Source organism: Scylla paramamosain, chromosome 2 (genome assembly GCF_035594125.1).
Source record: "Scylla paramamosain isolate STU-SP2022 chromosome 2, ASM3559412v1, whole genome shotgun sequence".
In the NCBI taxonomy this organism is placed as follows: Eukaryota; Metazoa; Arthropoda; class Malacostraca; order Decapoda; family Portunidae; genus Scylla; species Scylla paramamosain.
Genome location: NC_087152.1, coordinates 24664359 through 24683071, shown reverse-complemented (window position 1 = coordinate 24683071; position 18713 = coordinate 24664359). Strand labels below are relative to the sequence as shown.

Here is an 18713-nt window from a genome sequence, read left to right as displayed (position 1 = left end):
ATAACGAAAAGGAAAGATGACATGCGTAATACAAGACACTCCCAAAACTGTATATAGGATTATAAATACGAGTATATGAGCAGCCTACATAAGATTGAATACGATTTCTTCCACGTCTTCTGAAGTGTTACCAATATTTTACTATGACTTGAAACTCTTCCCTGCATATCCTCTTTTCAAAGTTGTTGTGGTGTACAGAGGTGTCTGGATATGCGGCGGTGGGAAGGCGTAGGGAAGAGACGGTTGAAGGAAGGAGGGACGAGAGGAGGGAAGGAGAGAGGGAGGGGCGGAGGCAAGTAGTATAGTTACGATGAGGTAGTGATGTTACTAAACTATACGTACATCCACTGTCCTTATAAACCCTTAAAATTATGCTATGATAACACTGTAAGTTTCATCACAAGCCATCACGGCTTAAAAAAATCACATATAAGGATAAAACAATGCAGGAAATGAATGATGAGGTGGCACCGTCTCACCGTCAGGGAGGTGTGTCTCTCCGCCAGCAGCAAACTTGACGTCACTACTTGGCGCGCGAAGGTCCAATGTGGGACCGTTTGGTTACTGCTTGTAATTTGAAAACACAACCTGTGAGCAGTAGCCAGGGCGTGCAGCGGCGTGCAGTGCGTGGGTATGGTGACTGTGTGGCCTCTGATGTGCAGGTGTGTGAGCTGCTGGACGAGAGAAGAGCAAACGAAAAGTAAACATGGGATTGCTGCCGCCTCAGGACACTAGGAGCATTGCAGAAGCGCTGAGGAAGATAATACAACTCTTGACGCAGCGAACACAACTCTGTACTGAGGCAGGCAGTGGCTTCTCCCAACACCTCACGTGGTCATCACAACAAGGTTAGTCTTACTATGATATTAGTTTTGCCTTTGTAGCGGCGAGCCGTATGTCCACCCAGAGACCAGATCAAAGGTGTCAATGTTACTTTTTTCTTACACGCTGCAAACACACGGTAATCCTGCACTAGGGTAGCCCTTAGTGGTGAAGCAAAAGGCGATCCCTTACCATGAACACAACAGATCGTGACATACTTGTTGTGGAGGATCAATTTCCCCGCTATACACTCCCCCCCCCATCTCCCTCTCCTCCGTCCCTCCCTCGCCTGTCACTCTCCATCCTCCGTCTATCCTCTCTCTCTCTCTCTCTCTCTCTCTCTCTCTCTCTCTCTCTCTCTCTCTCTCTCTCTCTCTCTCTCTCTCTCTCTCTCTCTCTCTCTCTCTCTCTCTCTCTCTCTCTCTCTCTCAGCAGCAGAAGCAAACTTATGTCAATAACAATAAGTAATATAATAATGATAATAAAGATAATAATAGTAATAATGATGATAATAATAATAATAATAATAATAATAATAATAATAATAATAATAATAATAATAACAATAATAATATTAATAATAATAATAATAATAACCTTCCCTCCAAAAACTAATATATATATCCTCCAACATTTCCTCCCGTCTCTGCCTCCACATCTCCCGTCCCTGGACCCACATTCCTTCCCACCGCTGCCCTCAGATCCCATCCCGTCACTGGCACCAAATATCTTCCCGTCCCGCGCCCTGGATCTCCCGTCGCTAGGCAAGATCTCCGATAATTAGCTGGCAGACAGGGCAGCGGGGGATGAGGAGAGCGAGAGGGAGACAGGCGGCACGGTATGTGTGTGTGTGTGTGTGTGTGTGTGTGTGTGTGTGTGTGTGTGTGTGTGTGTGTGTGTGTGTGTGTGTGTGTGTGTGTGTGTGTGTGTGTGTGTGTGTGTGTGTGTTTATCTCTAGTTAGTGTGTGAAGTTCTGTGTGCAACATATTTGACAAGTATATATATATATATATATATATATATATATATATATATATATATATATATATATATATATATATATATATATATATATATATATATATATATATATATATATATATATATATATATATATATATATATATATATATATATATATATATATATATAATGTAAATATGTATATAATTTGTGTGTATATAGTTATCTAATATATTACGTGACTTATCTATCTGTCTGTCTATCCGTGTGTGTTTGTGTGTGTGTGTGTGTGTGTGTGTGTCGTGGCCTCTCGCTCAGCCATTCCACCTGTCTTTACTTCACTGCAGGATACAGAAATCAAATCGTTATCAGGCAGCACACGAGCCTCAGAATAGAAGTTTTAGTGTTGCGCGGTTTCTATAGTCCACGCCACAACAGCAGCAGCAGCAGCAGTAAGAGTGTTTTATTCATTCATTCACTTCGTTCTGTATTCATTTGTTTTATTTACTTATTTTTGTAGAGTATAGGCGTGTGTTGGGTGGGGGAGCGTTCTCGTAATGGGCCAGCCATGCAAAGCTTTGGTACACGAATTCCTGGAAAAACTAGTAATTGGTTAAATGTTTCGTGCAGGGAAAGGCGAAGTGCTGACACGGAACCCTGAGTGCTTTGACCATGGTTATTTTTTTCACTCTGCCAAAAGTGTGGGGGCATCTTGCGGCAGGAGGAGATAATAGAGGAGGTTGTGAAGGAGTGAGGTGGAGGAGGAGGAGGACGATGAATAAAAAGGTGATGGATAAAGAGGAGAGTCGTAACAAATAAGGGAGAGGGGCACTCGGAGGAAAAACGAGGGAGTAAAAACCAACTAGAGGAAGGTATGAAAGCTACATACCACAACCTCACTCAGCGTTAACCCCACACTAAACACACCACAACACTCCTCACAAAAAATACCCACACACTGACACACACACACACACACACACACACACACACACACACACAAATGGGGAACGCCGCAAAAACTTTACTGTCGTGATACTCTTGCCCTCACACACAAACACACACACACAGCAACTAAATAAATAAATACACAGTTAACAAAGGAACAGGTGAACTACACATTTACCTGCGGCACTTGAACTGATTGCTTTGGGCAGGTAATTCTCTCACGGCACATCAGTTAGCATGGAGAGAATAACACCAAGGTTTACCATTAACTTGTCCTCACCCCTCAGCCTGTCTGCTTGTCTGCCTGTCGGTTTCCTGTTCTGCCTGTTTCCTCTAGCCATTCATAGTATCTTATTTCCACCTGCCCCCCTCCCTGCCTATCTGTCGAACTGCTAGTCTTCCTCTTTCCTCCAGCCGTGCATAAACTACCGATGCAGAAAATCAGATCCGTCAGCCTGCCAGTGTCAGCAAGTTAAACAAGTCAGTCCTGAGTCAGTGGCACAAGCTGGCCCACTAAAGTTTTCTTGGAGGCGATTTTCAGATAGTTTCACCTCGATACGTGTGAGTTGGAGGAGCGCTTTGGAACCCTGGTGGTGTGGGTGAGGAGAGGGAGAGAGGGGTGACTGGGAGAGGGAAAAGGGAAGTGGGATGGGGGATAGAAAGGGAAGGCAGGGAAGGGAAGGGAGAGGAGGGGAGTCTTGCTAACGACTGCGAAAATCCGTGAGCTCGTATTGCAGGTCATGTTGCCAAAACAAAAGTGCGATTGCATGTGTTTTTTTTAAATATTTATTGCGGCGTAAATCAATTCCACAAGGGAGAAAAATACGGCATGAAAACACTCCTTCCGGGCAGACGTCGACAGCCATTGCCACGACACTCAACCATTATATTCCCTGAGCGTCAACCACTAAGGCAGCTTCACTCCACCAACGATAAGTATCATAAAAGTGTACGCGTGGTTACATTTTCCCCAATCTCACAGTCCTAAACCCGTATTCTCAAAGGCAATACAAGACGAAGGCATAAACATATCACATTCTTCTCCCGCACAGCTCGACTCAGCAACACAAAACAGCCGGCAGAACAATGGTAATAATCAGCTTACGTCCAAACTCCCCCACAGAAAGGAAAGACCAACTTTTAATTACTTTAGCGCATATTCGCTCCCGGAACACCTGCGGCCTTTGAGGTGTCCCCGGAACGCCAGGTGGGAGGGCCAAATTTATCTTTACGGAAAAGTTGAGAACCGCTTTTGCGTCGTCACCGGCACACACCGGCGGCCCCATAGCGAGTCTGGGAAGCAAATGGAGGAGGGTGAGGGAGAAAGAGAGAGGAAGAGCGCAAAAGGGACAAAGAGAGGGACAAGAAGACTATAACGAAAACTGGCAGCACCGCAGGGAAATTAGGACGAACAAAGGGGCATCACAGGTGTCAGGGAGTTATAATTAGAGTTCCGCGGAGACACAGGGAGCCAAAGACGAACAGAAAACGAGACACAGAAACCCAGACAGAAGAAAACGAACAGAAGGTGGAAGGGGTACACGAAAATCTCCCCCTAAGACAGTAATTAACAACCTACCATCACACTTATTTCTCCGCCATTCATATAACTTAGGACTGTCATAACTTATATATGAAACTCCAGCTGTGTTTTTCCCCTCCGGCACAAAAGTAACGACATTAGAAGAAATCGAAATGTATCTAATTAAGGGACAGTCACGGGACGCCTCCGCCACCGCCACGCGTCTGATAAAATAATGACAATAATGACAGGACATTTTCAAACGAATTTTCCCTTTCGTCCAGGGAAGTTTCCAATCAAGGGTGGAGAGAGAGAGAGAGAGAGAGAGAGAGAGAGAGAGAGAGAGAGAGAGAGAGAGAGAGAGAGAGAGAGAGAGAGAGAGAGAGAGAGAGAGAGAGAGAGAGAGAGAGAGAGAGAGAGGAAAAATTAGAAAACTTTTAAAATTCTGAGATATTATTGGAATAACAGACAAATATCTTCCTCTCCCTCCAATCCCACTCTCACCCTCCCTAAAAACGAAGAAGAAGAAGAAGAAGAAGAAAAGAAAAGAAATGGACATTTTTTTAATCCAGTTTATATATTCCAACCAACGACACTATTTCCAAACAGCCAACCAAACAAACACCGCCTCTGTGACAAACATGAACGGGAAAGACTAGTGTACAGTATATATTTTTCCTCAACACACGTCAGTGCTCCGAAAACTTTTATTTTTTTTTTACTGGGAAAGTTTGAAAAAATAACAGACACACGTCCCGATAAGAAAATAGTGCAGCGTGCGATAGGACAAGGGCGAGGACAAGGAAAATGGAGGACGGCGGGCTGAAGGATAAAAGTGCAGGACAAAGAGGGGAGAGTTGCAGGATGAAAGGATGAGAGAGAGAGAGAGAGAGAGAGAGAGAGAGGAGAGAGAGAGAGAGAGAGAGAGAGAGAGAGAGAGAGAGAGAGAGAGAGAGAGAGAGAGAGAGAGAGAGAGAGAGAATTTAGTCTGGAGGTGGAAGCAATAATTTCATTACCACAGAGGCTGGAGAGAAGGTTTTATGAAGGCATTTTTCTCCCTCCTTTTCACTCGATAATTTCTTGCTTTTTCCTCTTCCATTTTGCATCTCTCTCTCTCTCTCTCTCTCTCTCTCTCTCTGGTCATTTCATAGTGAAGAGGAAAAGATGTACAGTAAACATGAAACTTTAACACACACACGCACACACACACACACACACACACAAATCATTCATACCGTAATTCCCAAAAATGACCTCTGATTTTCTTCTCAAAACCACCAAAGCGATACCGTTCAAAATCTAAACCTTTCAAGCATCCCTACTTAATTATCTCTAAGAATTAACTCAATATATCTAAGAAGCAACTGAATTTATGTATAGCCACCTTCCCGAGTACAGTTTCCAGCCATATCACACATGAAGACTACCCACCAGAACCCAGTAAGCGTCTTTCTCGTCCACCCGATATCCACTGGCCATAGTAATACAGCAAACCAACCTGCAAAATCCCCCTTCCTTCCTTGGACACGCTCTAATTAATCTTCAAGGCGTCGGTGGGGGAGGAAGACGCAAAAGACGAGGTTGGGGTGAGTTTGTTTCCACTGGTGCGTTTCACAGAGGCAGTGTCAGTTGTCCCTCACTTCTGATCTTTCACTGATGTTACTCTGTCCGTGTCAAGAGACGCATAGTAAAAGGCAGTCTGTGGAGTGAATTGTTGCCCTCATTTTGTTGTCTTTGTTGTTGCTGTTATGTTGCTGTTTGTAGCGCAATTGTAGGTATGGAAATGGAAGTGGAAGAGGGGGGAAGTGTGTCTGTGTGGAGGGAGGAGGAGGAGTAGGAGGAGGAGGAGGAGGAGGAAGAGAAGGGGAGGGAGAGAGAGAGAAGTGAAAGAGCGAGAAAGAGGACAAGAACAAGAACAAGGAGAAGAAGAATAAAAAAATAAGAAGGAAGAGAAGGAGGAAAATAAAGAGTAAGAAGAGGAGGAAGAAAAGCAGCAAAAGCAGAACACAGTATATGACAGCAACGGTGCATGATGTTAGAGACAAAACGATTCACTGATTAAGACCATCATAACTTATCACGAGAAGCGAATCAGGTGTTCTCGATATAAACAACTACAGGTGATGATGTTCAGGTGTTCTCGATACATATAACTACGCGTGATAACATAAACCCGCCACACTGACAACAATACAAGCTTTCCTCCACTAAACCTCCTTTATAGTTGCTTCTACTGACGGAGGAACAACCCGAGCTGCATTGCCGGCCGGGAGTCAGAGTCACGGGCGGCGGCAAAGCGGTGGCCAGGGTGTGGGAATCGCCTGCCGCCAGATAATTATTGGCGGTAATTCAGGCGCCACGACCCGAAAGTTTACGTTTGCAGTTATTGGTTGGTGTAATTACGCACCTCCCTCGTGCCGCCCATTCCGCCCAGTAATCTCATCTAGCAAGCCTCTGCTCCTCCAGCCTACACACTACCTGCTCCTCTACGCCCTGCACAAACTTCCTACTCTTCTTGTGCCTCTTCTTCACTTCCCTTCACTCCTTCCCCTTCCTCAGCCCTCAAGGATGGCTGCATACTATCTCCTGGTGGAGGAGGAGGAAGAGGAGGGAAAAAAAAAGGAGGATGAGGAGAAAAGACACACACTAAGAGGACACAGACGACGCCAAAGAGATAATTAATACAAAGAATAATACAAAAAGAGAGAAGGGGGGAGAGACAAGGAGCAGATCTTAGGTAAGCCTTAATCCTTACCTCATTTCTACCTGAGCGACTTGTAATGGACACGTGGGCTTACCTGTGTGTCAGAAGGATCCTGGAGACGCCCAGGTGTGTGTCTTCTCGACGAGGTCTGAGGAGGGGAGGAGAAAAATGATGAAATTAATGCATCTAGACTCGAGACTTTGAATCCGATGAGGAGACGAGATAAAGAGGAGAAATATAATGATTATATAAGAAAATGAATGTCAGGTAAAGGATTAAAAGAATAAAAAAAAGAAGTGGTTGATGAAAGGAGTGAAAAAGTTATGAAATTAATGTATTAATTAAACATAATATTTGTGAATCTGATGACGATATAAAAGAAAAAAAAGGAATAATGTAATGATTACACACAAAAAAAAAATCAGGAAAAGGATTAAAAGAAAAAAAAAAGAAGTGGGTAACGAAAGCAGTAGGAAAGAAGGGACTGGAAAGGAGGAGGAAAAAGGAGATAACTTTTCCTTTCCTGATAACGTGTTGGTTTTATGTACACGTCACGTCACTCTGAAGGGAAAAAAATAACATTGAAAGAGAGAAAATATTTCCTGCACCTCGTCTAGAATTCAGTGTGTGTGTGTGTGTGTGTGTGTGTGTGTGTGTGTGTGTGTGTGTGTGTGTGTGTGTGTGTGTGTGTGTGTGTGTGTGTGTGTGTGTGTGTGTGCGTGTGCAAGCATGTGTTCATTTAGCCCCGTAAACGTTGAAATTACAAGCACTCATGCAGGAAAAGCTGTGGCGTTTAAGACACTTTTCCCTAAATTGACACGAAGCTCGCAGGAAGGAAATATTAAAGTGACTGTCATGCAGGTACGTCTCACATTTTGGCGTCTGGGAAGGAAACATAAAATTTAAAAAAGGAAAAATGAAGAATAAAAACGTACCTATTGTATATATACTACCACCTCCTCCCCCCACCTCTGTGTGTGTGTGTGTGTGTGTGTGTGTGTGTGTGTGTGTGTGTGTGTGTGTGTGTGTGTGTGTGTGTGTGTGTGTGTGTGTGCGCGCGCACGCGCGCGTGGGTATAGAGTCCATTTTTACAAGCGTTTTATACAGACAGAAAGCACGTAATAAACTTTTCACTGTCGACTCAACGTTCCCTTTTCAGTGTACTTTCGTCCTCGCCTCGCTCGTTATGCTCCATCCACGGCCCTTGCCTTCACTTCCCTCCTCCACGCTCTAAACCTTCCCCTCACACGTTCAATTTTATCTCTCTCCTGTCCAAAAGAATAATGAAAACACTTTACGAGGATTGCATAACATATACGTGCTTTTTTTCTCTCTCTCTCTCTCTTGCTACTGTTGCCCTCTCCCTCTCTTTCTCTCTTTCCTTTGTATCCTCTGGCCTCCTCCTCTTCTTCTTTATCCTCCGTGTCCTCCTGCCCCAATAAAGCCGCTTACTTGTGTGACGGGGCACCTCATACAGATAGTGAGTCCCAGAAGTAGACAGTACCATGGTAGCAACTGGACAAGTCTCATTTCGAATTGGATTTTACGTCGCTTCTGTAATTCAGCCGCGTCTGTGTGGCGGTGCACCGAAGTTGAGCGCGGGGCAACAAAAGTACGAGGAGAGAGAGAGAGAGAGAGAGAGAGAGAGAGAGAGAGAGAGAGAGAGAGAGAGAGAGAGAGAGAGAGAGAGAGAGAGAGAGAGAGAGAGAGAGAGAGAGATTCCACCCTCTCTCACACGCCAGGCCTTTCCCCTCTCCCCACCCCGCCCCTCACTGCAGGGCCGTCAGGTGTCACGTGTTGCGGGCCGCCAGTGTATTAGTCAGGAGTCGGTAATGTCACGGCCACTGGTTCTTCTTGAGTGTTGGCATCTTGATTAGTGAAGCGTCATTGGTGTCATTGCCTGAGTGTAGCTGTGGTGCATGTGTTCGCCCTTCGTCTGTTGGAATTTGAAGGGTTTTTAATGTTTCTTGTTTTTGTTTTGTTTTGTTTCGTTAATTTGTGTTTGTTTTTATTTAGGTATCCTTCTATTTATCTGACTTTTGTATCTGTTCTATTTATTTATCTATTATGAGTTATCTACTCGTTTACACAATTTTATTTTTTATTCAGGATTGTGTGATTAGTTCATGTGACTTAACTATTTGTCTATTCAAGTGACTTCTCTATCTACACATATGTACTTATTTCATTCACTCATCTACTTCGCATTCCACTATAAATGACAACTATCAATATTTTCAACACATCCATATTCTTATAAAAAAAAAATCTTATTCTTACACTTTCTTTTATCGAGCTTCGCAGGATCGAGCAAATTGTTGTTTCTGTTCGTGGATTTGGTGAAGCGGTAAGACATTTCATAAGATTCTGAAGTATATTTCTTCTTCGATTTATTGACAAAACTCAGGGTCATGCATGAATCTCGAGACGTCTGGTATACAATGTGCTTCTTGTCAGGAATCAGAGGAGGAAGATGAGAAAGAAGAAGAAAGAGGAAGGAAAAATGACAAGAAAAGAAAAAAAAAGAAAAAAATAGAAAAAGAAGTGAAGGACGAGGAGAAGGAAGAGAAGAGGGAGTAGAAATAAGAGGAAAATACAAAGGAGGAAAAAGAAAAGAAAAGAAAAAAAACAAAAACAAAATTGAAAAGAAGCAGAAAAGAAAGAAAACAAATAGAAAAAGAAAAGTAGGAGGAGGACAAAAAGGAAAAAAAAGAGGGAGGAGAAACAGAAGAAGAAGAAGGAGGACAGTATCAACGAAGAACGAATCTTGTAAATCAACACCTGCTCACCACAAACATCTAATTCCCGCACCGGGCAGCAAAGAAAACGCAACCTGGGGAAGTTCTGTCGAAATGTCCAAGCAAACCATTAAACATTCCACGAGTGCCACCAGTGGACAAGGTGACATGTGAGCTGAGATTAACACACTTCTTATGCTGCAGTCAGTGTCGGCCATGCACATTGAAGGGGTAACGGGTGGTGGGTGGGGGGGACAGTGCAGGCTGAGTAAGAGTAAAGATCAGTTCAGTACTATAATATATACACTATTATTAAGCTCCTATTTTTACTCCCTGTTCTTCTCCTTCTCTTTTGTACATCAGTAAAGGTCAATTGAATACTACATATAGTTCAGTATTATTAAGTTTCTATTTCTATTCCCTCTTGTCTTTTTCCTCGTCCTCTTCTTAATTATACTTTTTTTTTCTCTTTTTTTTTCTTTTAATTTTCTTTGTCTTTGTTTTTCTTTCCATCTATCAGGGAACTCTTTTTTTTCTTTTTATCGTGACAGACTATGCCAGTCAGTACTTCCATAATTGTAATCTTGGTTGTATGAATCGGTGGAAAAAACAAAACAAAATTACTTTACGTTGCTTAGCATATCAGAAAAAAACTGAGTGAATTCCACCTTTGTGTATATTTCATCCACTCATGTAATTCTACCCATATCTATAATTCCACATTCCTGCTATAAACTCAATTCTGTATTCCAGCAACATGAATAATTCTAACCATACATATTTTATCCAAACTCACACTGAATACACGTACACAATAACAACACCAGCTTAATTTCAGCACTTAATAATTTAAACATTTACTGCGGTATACAACAATTCAGTGCACAGAAAGCACTGCCTAAAATCATTTCAAACATCTACGAGAAAAAAATAAATAAAAGAATAGCCTTTCCAATATTTAGCCAGTAAAGTATTTAGACGTGGCTGCAGAACAAAAGATACATCCCGGAGTGGTTACTTAAAGAATGACGTGTCTTGTAGCGATGAAAGTTAATACAGAAGACGTGAAAGTTAATACAGAAAAATGTGAATGTGATCTGCTGAAATACACAAGGACGCAAACTTCTCCGCTATCCTGAAGGCACGCTGTAGGACACTCGTTGTCGCGGCAAAATATATCACGCGAGAAATTACGAGCAGGACTGGACTTGAAGAGGACAAGCTGCGGTATCGCTTAATAACGGAATCAACCTAAGCAGGATAATGCGATGTAACTTTTAATATCGCTCCGTCCAAGTTTGGGAAGCAGCGTGAAGAAGTTTCGGGGAGAATTATTTAATTATCAGATGACGGCTTGATGCTGGCAGACATCCATCCGTAAATACTAAGAGGAACAGAAAAATAGATAAAAAAAAGACTGGTCCATATAAAAGCCAGGCTATATGTCACACGTCAATTACTAGGGTGCAGGTAATTATGTGAGAAAAAAAATAGCGATTTTTATATATTTTTGTTCGGTATTGTTGAGTACAAGAGAATCAGTATCCTTTCGATTTTCTCCTTTGCATTCTTCACCAGAGACATAACTAGTGGGATGAAGATAAGGGGTTGACACAAGAAAAAACACCACTAGGATGCTTCAGTATAAAAATATATATACGTACACTGATACATGAATTAGTTAATGATAAACTCTCCTCTACTGAATAAAAAAAACGTGTGTGCGCGTGTGTGTGTGTGTGTGTGTTTGTGTGTGTATTCGAAAGCGACTAGCTAGTATTTGTATGGAAGCTTATATTACATCCTGAACATTTCGTGCTAATCATCGTTATCACACCAAATGAAGCGTTAGGAAGGCATAATCACGTTTCACGCTTCGCCATTGATGAAACACCTCAACTTCCGGTAGTATTGTTCCTGATAATTGTAATATGACGCAGACAACACCACCAATCCCTGCACCACAATTGACTCTCACACCAACACGTAAATAAAATCACCTCTGTGCACTGATTTGTATCACTGACCTCACACTGGACACGGATGGTCAGCTTGGCGGTTTCTTTGTCTGCACTGAGAGGTTTTCAAGGAGTTTGGCTTTAGCTAATAATATACTTCACTGTGTTATCAAGGTGTCAGTGCCGAGAACGAGGACTGGGAAAGTATACCGTAATATTCCGTTCCGTGGTTGCTGTAAAATGTCAGATGAATAGTGTATCAGATGAATAGTGTATGTCATGTGGAAAGTTATACAATTGTAGCATATAAAAAAAAAAAAAAGAGCAATGGAGTAATGACAGAGTTCACGACGCATATAGATTCTGTCACTCATGCTACTACTTTTAGATTTATATTTAGTCACAGTCTTCTCAGTAATCAAGCTAATGTTATATATATAGGAAGACGTAGTATTCCATAGATTTCAAGATATCTCACATAGTTATCTTGTCTCTACTGTTTATCTGTCTGTTAATCTTTCTGTCCCTGTTCGCTCTCTCTCTCTCTCTCTCTCTCTCTCTCTCTCTCTCTCTCTCTCTCTCTCTCTCTCTCTGGGATGGTGAATGGTATCTACTTACGTAAAAACTCCCGCGTGTGTCACCCTGAGTGTGTCACCTTTCACCTTCCTTGCGGGCGACACGTGCGGCGAGGTGCAGGTGTACTAATGACGGCGGAAACTATTTTGCGTCACTTTTTTGGGGAACAAGGCTTTTCACTTCGCTGGCGTTGCTTTAGGATGTTCATATTTCATAATTTTATAGAAAGAGTTATGTTAATATTTTTACAACCTCCTTTTTTCTGTCTCCTGTTCCGGTTGACGTAAGTTCATTACTCCTACCTGCGTTTTGATCTGCTTGTTGCCGTAACGAGCTCCACGAGATTGCTAGGTGTGATGTTATTGTTTCGTTATTCCGTGACTAGCCATTTGCGTCATGCCAGCCACTTGTTCTTCGTTTGTTTTCATACGCGCACGTTCTGTTCTTTCCTTTTCTTCGAACCTTTTTGTTTTCTAGTGTTCTCATTGTCATTTTGTAACTGTTGGTACTGTTCTCTTCGATTACTGCTATTGACAACGTTGGGAACTTTCTTGATCTTTTTTTTATATATATTATTATTATTTACATTAATTTCTTTTCTAGTTCTCAAGTATATTGTGTTCTTTCTCTTCCCCTTTCTAGCCTCTCTTTCTCTTACTCCTCCACGTGTTCTTCTATAAACAACATGTGAATTTGTCTGCCCCTAATATATTAAAATTTTGTTTCGCTAGTATCTTGCATTCTTCCTTTTCTTTTTTCTTAGTCTCCCTCCTCCTTCTCCTCCTCCTCTTTCTTCTCTTTCCAGCAATTCCACGTCAAATGGGGATGATCCTCTTCAAACAGGAGTACAAAACTGATCTGGCACCAACAAGCAATAGAGTAGCATCCCCACGTGCGCCGGACACTTCACCGCCACCCAGCTGTCCCGGCCCGCCAACACACCACAACAGCCTTCCCTGCGACAGCCTCCAAATTGCCCCCGGGAAGCAAAGGAGGAAACGTCCAGAGAGTGTATTTATTTTACGGTAGGTTCATAAAATCGGATTAAACAGTAACATGGATGTCTCTTTCACCTCCCGCTGTTGCCTTGCCTCTTCTGCTTCTATTTTTATCTTCTTCGTCTGCTTCTTTCTCTTCGTCGTTGTCGTCCTCCTCCTCCTCCTCCTCTTCTCCGTCTTTTCTTTGTTTCCTTCAACTCCTGCTGCTGCTGTTTCTCTCTCTCTCTCTCTCTCTCTCTCTCTCTCTCTCTCTCTCTCTCTCTCTCTCTCTCTCTCTCTCTCGTTTTTTTTTTATGTTCCTTCCTTCCTTCCTTCCTTCCTCCTCCTCCTCCTCCTCCTCCTCTTCCTCCTCCTTTTCTTCTTCCTCCTCCTCCTCCTTCTCCTCCTCCTCTTCTTCTTCTTCTTCTTCTTTTTCTTTTTCTTCTTCTCTAACACCGTCAACGTTTCTTCTTCCTCTCATATTTTTGTTCTCTCCTCCTCCTCCTCCGGTTTTCATTTTCTTACGACCAGTCTTGTCATATCGCTTCCCACCCTCAAAATGCCTTTAATTTCCACCTTTCTCCTCCACGCCTCCTTCCTCCCTCCCTTCTTCCCTACTCCAGTGTCTTTCCTTCTCCACTCCAAGCCACACTGCTGCTTCTCCTCCCCTCTTCCTCCAATTTATCTTAAGAAGCCCTCAAGTAAAACATCTCTTATTATTATTATTGAGCTTGCATTTATATTTTATACCTCTCCTCTATAAGTCTTAATTTATTTGAGTGAATGGTACAGTTTTCAAAGGTTTCTTTCTGATGTGGTAAACTGTTGAACTTGTGCATATTTATATTTCATGTCTCTCTTAGTCTTTATTCATGTGAGTGAATGGTTAGGTTACTGACTTTTTATTTATTTATTTATTTATTCATTTATTTTTTTCGCAGGGATCCTTCATAATAAATTTTCTCAACTGTAGTAAATTATCGAACTTGCATTTACATTTCATACATCTCACAGTCATCTCACATAAGTGAGTGAATGATTAAGTTACACAACGGACTCCCTTTTTCCTACCTAGAGTCGTTCACAATTACTGGTCTGCCTCTTACACTTTTCTCACCGGTAACAATAATAATAATAAGTAAGAAGGGACATATAGTGCGATTAAAGGATAAATCTAGTAGGGATAGAAGGAATCAATGAATGAAAAAAAAAGTACGAAGGAAGAGTAAAATGGAGAGACATGAATTAAAGAGAAGGAAAGTAAAAATGAAAGAGATGGTTATAGAAAGGATGAGGGGAAGGGAAGAAGAAAAAAGAAGTAGGATTGGAAGAAAGGAAATAAGACGTTAATGAAAGAAGAAATACTAATATATATACGAGTATATATATATATATATATATATATATATATATATATATATATATATATATATATATATATATATATATATATATATATATATATATATATATATATATATTATATATATATATATATATATATATATATATATATATATATATATATATATATATATATATATATATATATATATATATATATATATATATATATATATATATATACAAAAAGATGAAAGGAAAATAAAGAATGAAGAAAAAAAAGAAATAAAAAGAAAGAAGAGCAAAGAAAAGGTACGACAGTGAATACCTGCATGAATGTAGGAAGGAAGAAAGGTGTGAAACAAAGAAAGGAACTAAAAAAAAAACAAGGTAAAGGAAGGGGGAATATTTATATCTTCAATCCTTACCTTCCTCTTTCCACCTCCACCTCCATCACCTCCTCCTGCTCTCTCTTCACACCTCTTAAGCACTCAGTTGATTCTCACGTTTACCTTTCATCCCTTTGTTCTCGCCAGGCTTCCTCCTTGCACCTGCTTCACTCCCCATGCCAAAGCTCCAGCCCCCTTACCCGCGCCTCGCTCCTTGCCAGCTCTCGTACAAACACGAGTATCAGTTTACGTATAGTCTCTCAGAGTGTAAATTTGACATGTTTTCACGATATCAAGGGAAGGAAAATCGGTCTTTTCTGTTATGGGAAAAAGAGGGTATAAGGATTTTCTATTCTAAATCGTATTTATTTTTTTTTTATTTAATGCGTGGCATTCTTTCCCTTCCATTCTCCCAGTTCACCAGTTCGTCGCAGCCTTCACGGTCGCAGCGCAGGGTAGAGGAACAGTTTCGTTTGTAGTATTACGTGTGTGTGTGTGTGTGTGTGTGTGTGTGTGTGTGTGTGTGTGTGTGTGTGTGTGTGTGTGTGTGTGTGTCCACTATCCAATGCACCTGATCATGTTTGTCCGCGGCAGAATGTCTCTGTGTGTGTGTGGCCTGCGTCAGTCTGTTTGTGATTGTAATTGGGACACTGAAGGTACAACGATGTTTAACATGTAAACTTTGCCTTCGTCCAATACTACAATCCAAAAGTGGTGGGTTCGTTCGATTTTCGAGGGAGTGGTTTACGCTACACCACTGGCACATAAAGGGGAGGGTTCCGAGCACGCGGCGCTTAATGACAGCAGTACGACAAACTCAAATAGGGAAATGTAAAAGGAGGTCATTGCTCATCTTTCCTTTCTGTTTTGTGTGGGAGAACGAAAATTGCCTGTCCTCGTCTGGCCTTGGTAATGTGATGTGTGCTTATACTCGTACTGCTTACGCTGCAGCGACATTTTACGGTATTGCTGCTTTATTTATGATGTGCTGTTTGAAAACGTTGCTTCTATTCAGTTCATTCTTCCCCTCGTTCTTGTTCTTGTTACTTTCTTAATCTTGTTATTCTTTTCTTGTTTTTGTTCTTCTTCTGCTACCACTGCTGTTGATTTTTTTGTGCGTTCAACATATTTTTTTTAAGCCATTTTCCATTTACTATCCATACACGTCTCAGACACCGTTTTCTTGAATATTCAGCTGCTTTGTTCTTGTAGGGGCTCTTCATCACATGCAGAACAGGGATATTCACTTATATTTAGAAGGACAGCACTAGTACACATAAGAACCTTGGCCTTTCCTTACGTCTGAATCATGCATACCTGTCCACTGGCTCGTACTTGATGTTGAGTGGCGACTTTTAGCATATCACTCACTCAGATAACCAGCGCCTCCACATGCATGTCAGATTAGACGCAGAATAAGAGGAAACTTCACTCTTCATTCTGAAACAAAAAAGTTGAACCAAAAGAAAGAGAGAAAAGATAATAAAAAGACTCAGTTTGTCTCGTTCAGGCTGCTTTCCTCATCATGTCTGAATTCTCTTCATCTTTGCAAGGCTTTTTTTTTTTCTTATTTTGTCGCGCGTCGTCTTAACTTTCAAACTACTTAACTTCGTAACGGCGTGTGTTGCTTTTCTTTCCTCCCACGACCCACTCATTCAGCAGCACCGGCTCGGGACGCCGCCATGCCGGACAGTGAGGCGGCAAACACGGGGCTTCATTTTCATAGCGTGTTAGCAGCATAACAACTTGGGGAAAAAGTGACGCTTGGTGAAAAAAAAAAAAAAAATCCATGAAGTGTTTTAATAGAATCTTTAGTGAAAAAAGGAACAGCGACGCATCATACAACCAAACTGATATTAGAGTACACGAATGCTTTTCCTGCCTGTGCTTCTCTCATCTCCCTCTCCCCTCCAAGAGAAAACATGAAAAAAAAAATAAATAAATAAATAAGATGCCACTCACAATACAGCGAATGACCATCGTACCTTCCTTTCCCCTACTGGAGATAAAAAGAGAAAAGACCCCCCATAATATTATATAAAGGAAAGGAATAAACTTCACCAGAGAAAATTAAGACATATCTATACCTAAAACGTACCTAGCAAAATGTGTGCAAGGATGAATTTTTATTTTTTTTTTACCTTTTTCATCATCTTTTTTAATCCAATTCCACTAACTTTTAAACACAATTCTAGGGAACACAAAGTTTACACAAGTTTGCTGACCTTGATGACGACCAGACGTGAGCAGCCGCACCTGTTTCCTCCTGTTCTGACCTCGAGACAGTTAATTAAAGGTGTGGCGAGAACGTACAGGTTATTTGAGTTCACTCCTACATTGCAAAGAACGAGGTGAAAGGTAACAAGATAACCTAACAGTGCATTTTTTTTTTTTTCATTTACGTAAACAATAACGAAATTTATTGTTTTCTTTGATTACCAACTGGCAGAGGAGGAGGAGGAGGAGGAGGAGGAGGAGGGAGCAAGATCGGAAGGAAGAAGACAATACCAGAGAGCGAGAGAGAGAGAGAGAGAGAGAGAGAGAGAGAGAGAGAGAGAGAGAGAGAGAGAGAGAGAGAGAGAGAGAGAGAGAGAGAGAGAGTCGGAGGATGCTACTGTGTTTAATTAAGAACCGATATATGTGGCCGTTTAAGAGAGTTGGCGGGAGGACTGAGGGAATAAAGCGAGAAGACTTGTGGGTAAAGAAGAAGGCGGGTAGAGGAAAGTGGGTCATGGGAACACAGGGAAAGTTGTTTATTAAAGGGAACTATTGGAGGAGAGGCAAAAAATGTCGTGTCGTCTTAATAAATGGGGAGAGGGAAGGAGGCTGGGAGAGGAAGAGAAAGAAAGAGTGGGGGAGAGAGGAGGTAGGAAATGAGAGAGGAAGAGAGAGGTTAATAAACAAATCAAAAGAAAAATGAAAATGAGAGAATAAATAGAGAAAATGAGAGAACAAAATAAAAAAAAGGGGGAAAATATGAGATGAGATAAAAAAGTGTAAAGAAAGAAATATATAAAATGATTTAAATTTAAAAAAAGATGAATAAAGTAAAAATTAAATTAGCAAACTTCAATGGAAAAATGGATAGGAAAAAAGACAAGGTAAAACACACACACACACACACACACACACATACACACACACACACACTATAACGCACTTACACACCATAAAAGACCTAGTTGTTCATTTTCCCACACTTTTTTATTCACTCCATTCAACTTCCATTTATATTTTTTCACCATGGCTTCGGTTTGTTCTATTAACGCGCCGAACCCCGAAGCGAGAGCAGCGAACACAAGCAAAGGGGAATAAAGTAAATCAACGCGGAACAATCGCTTACAATTTCACGCATAACATAATTAAGGGGAGGGGGCGAAACAACGAGCGGCGGAGCGAGCGTGGGAACAGGAAAGTGGTGATGGGAGGGAATGGGAACCGCGCGCGGAAGAAAAATAAATAAACGAATAAATGTACGAGCATGCCGCTGGTACGGAAAGATTTGAAATGATGATGGTTAGAAAAAAAAAAAACAGGAAATGTATGAAAGAAAATATATGTCGCGTGGTTATTTAGTTAAGGAAATGAAACAAGAGGAATATTGTTAGTAGTAATATGAAGAGGATTTTGATGATGATGATCCTACTTTTTACCACCACCACCACCACCACCACCACCACCTCTCGCTGCAGTCATAAAGGCCTCACACAGTTACCCGCTCATCACGCACTCAGTTATACGTGAGTCATAAACATAATGGGCAAGACGCCTG

General features: G+C 41.4%; 1 protein-coding gene and 1 long non-coding RNA gene across 4 annotated transcripts in view; one reads left to right on the top strand and one right to left on the bottom strand.

Moving 5' to 3' along the window:
• LOC135111959 (uncharacterized) overlaps positions 1-18713 on the bottom strand; it is a 70424-nt gene that overhangs the window by 48959 nt on the left and 2752 nt on the right. For both annotated transcript variants that reach the window (XM_064025648.1, XM_064025642.1), the window contains exon 2: positions 7054-7107. The gene's annotated coding sequence lies outside the window, so the exon portion shown is untranslated. The remainder of the gene's footprint in view (positions 1-7053; positions 7108-18713) is intronic.
• Positions 480-17380, top strand: LOC135111992 (uncharacterized). 2 transcript variants are annotated; one of them, XR_010273969.1, is made up of 4 exons: positions 480-848; positions 1524-1660; positions 13075-13256; positions 17137-17380. It is a non-coding gene; the product is annotated as an uncharacterized LOC135111992 (long non-coding RNA). The 2 variants fall into 2 exon arrangements; XR_010273968.1 differs by having other exon boundaries at positions 12995-13256.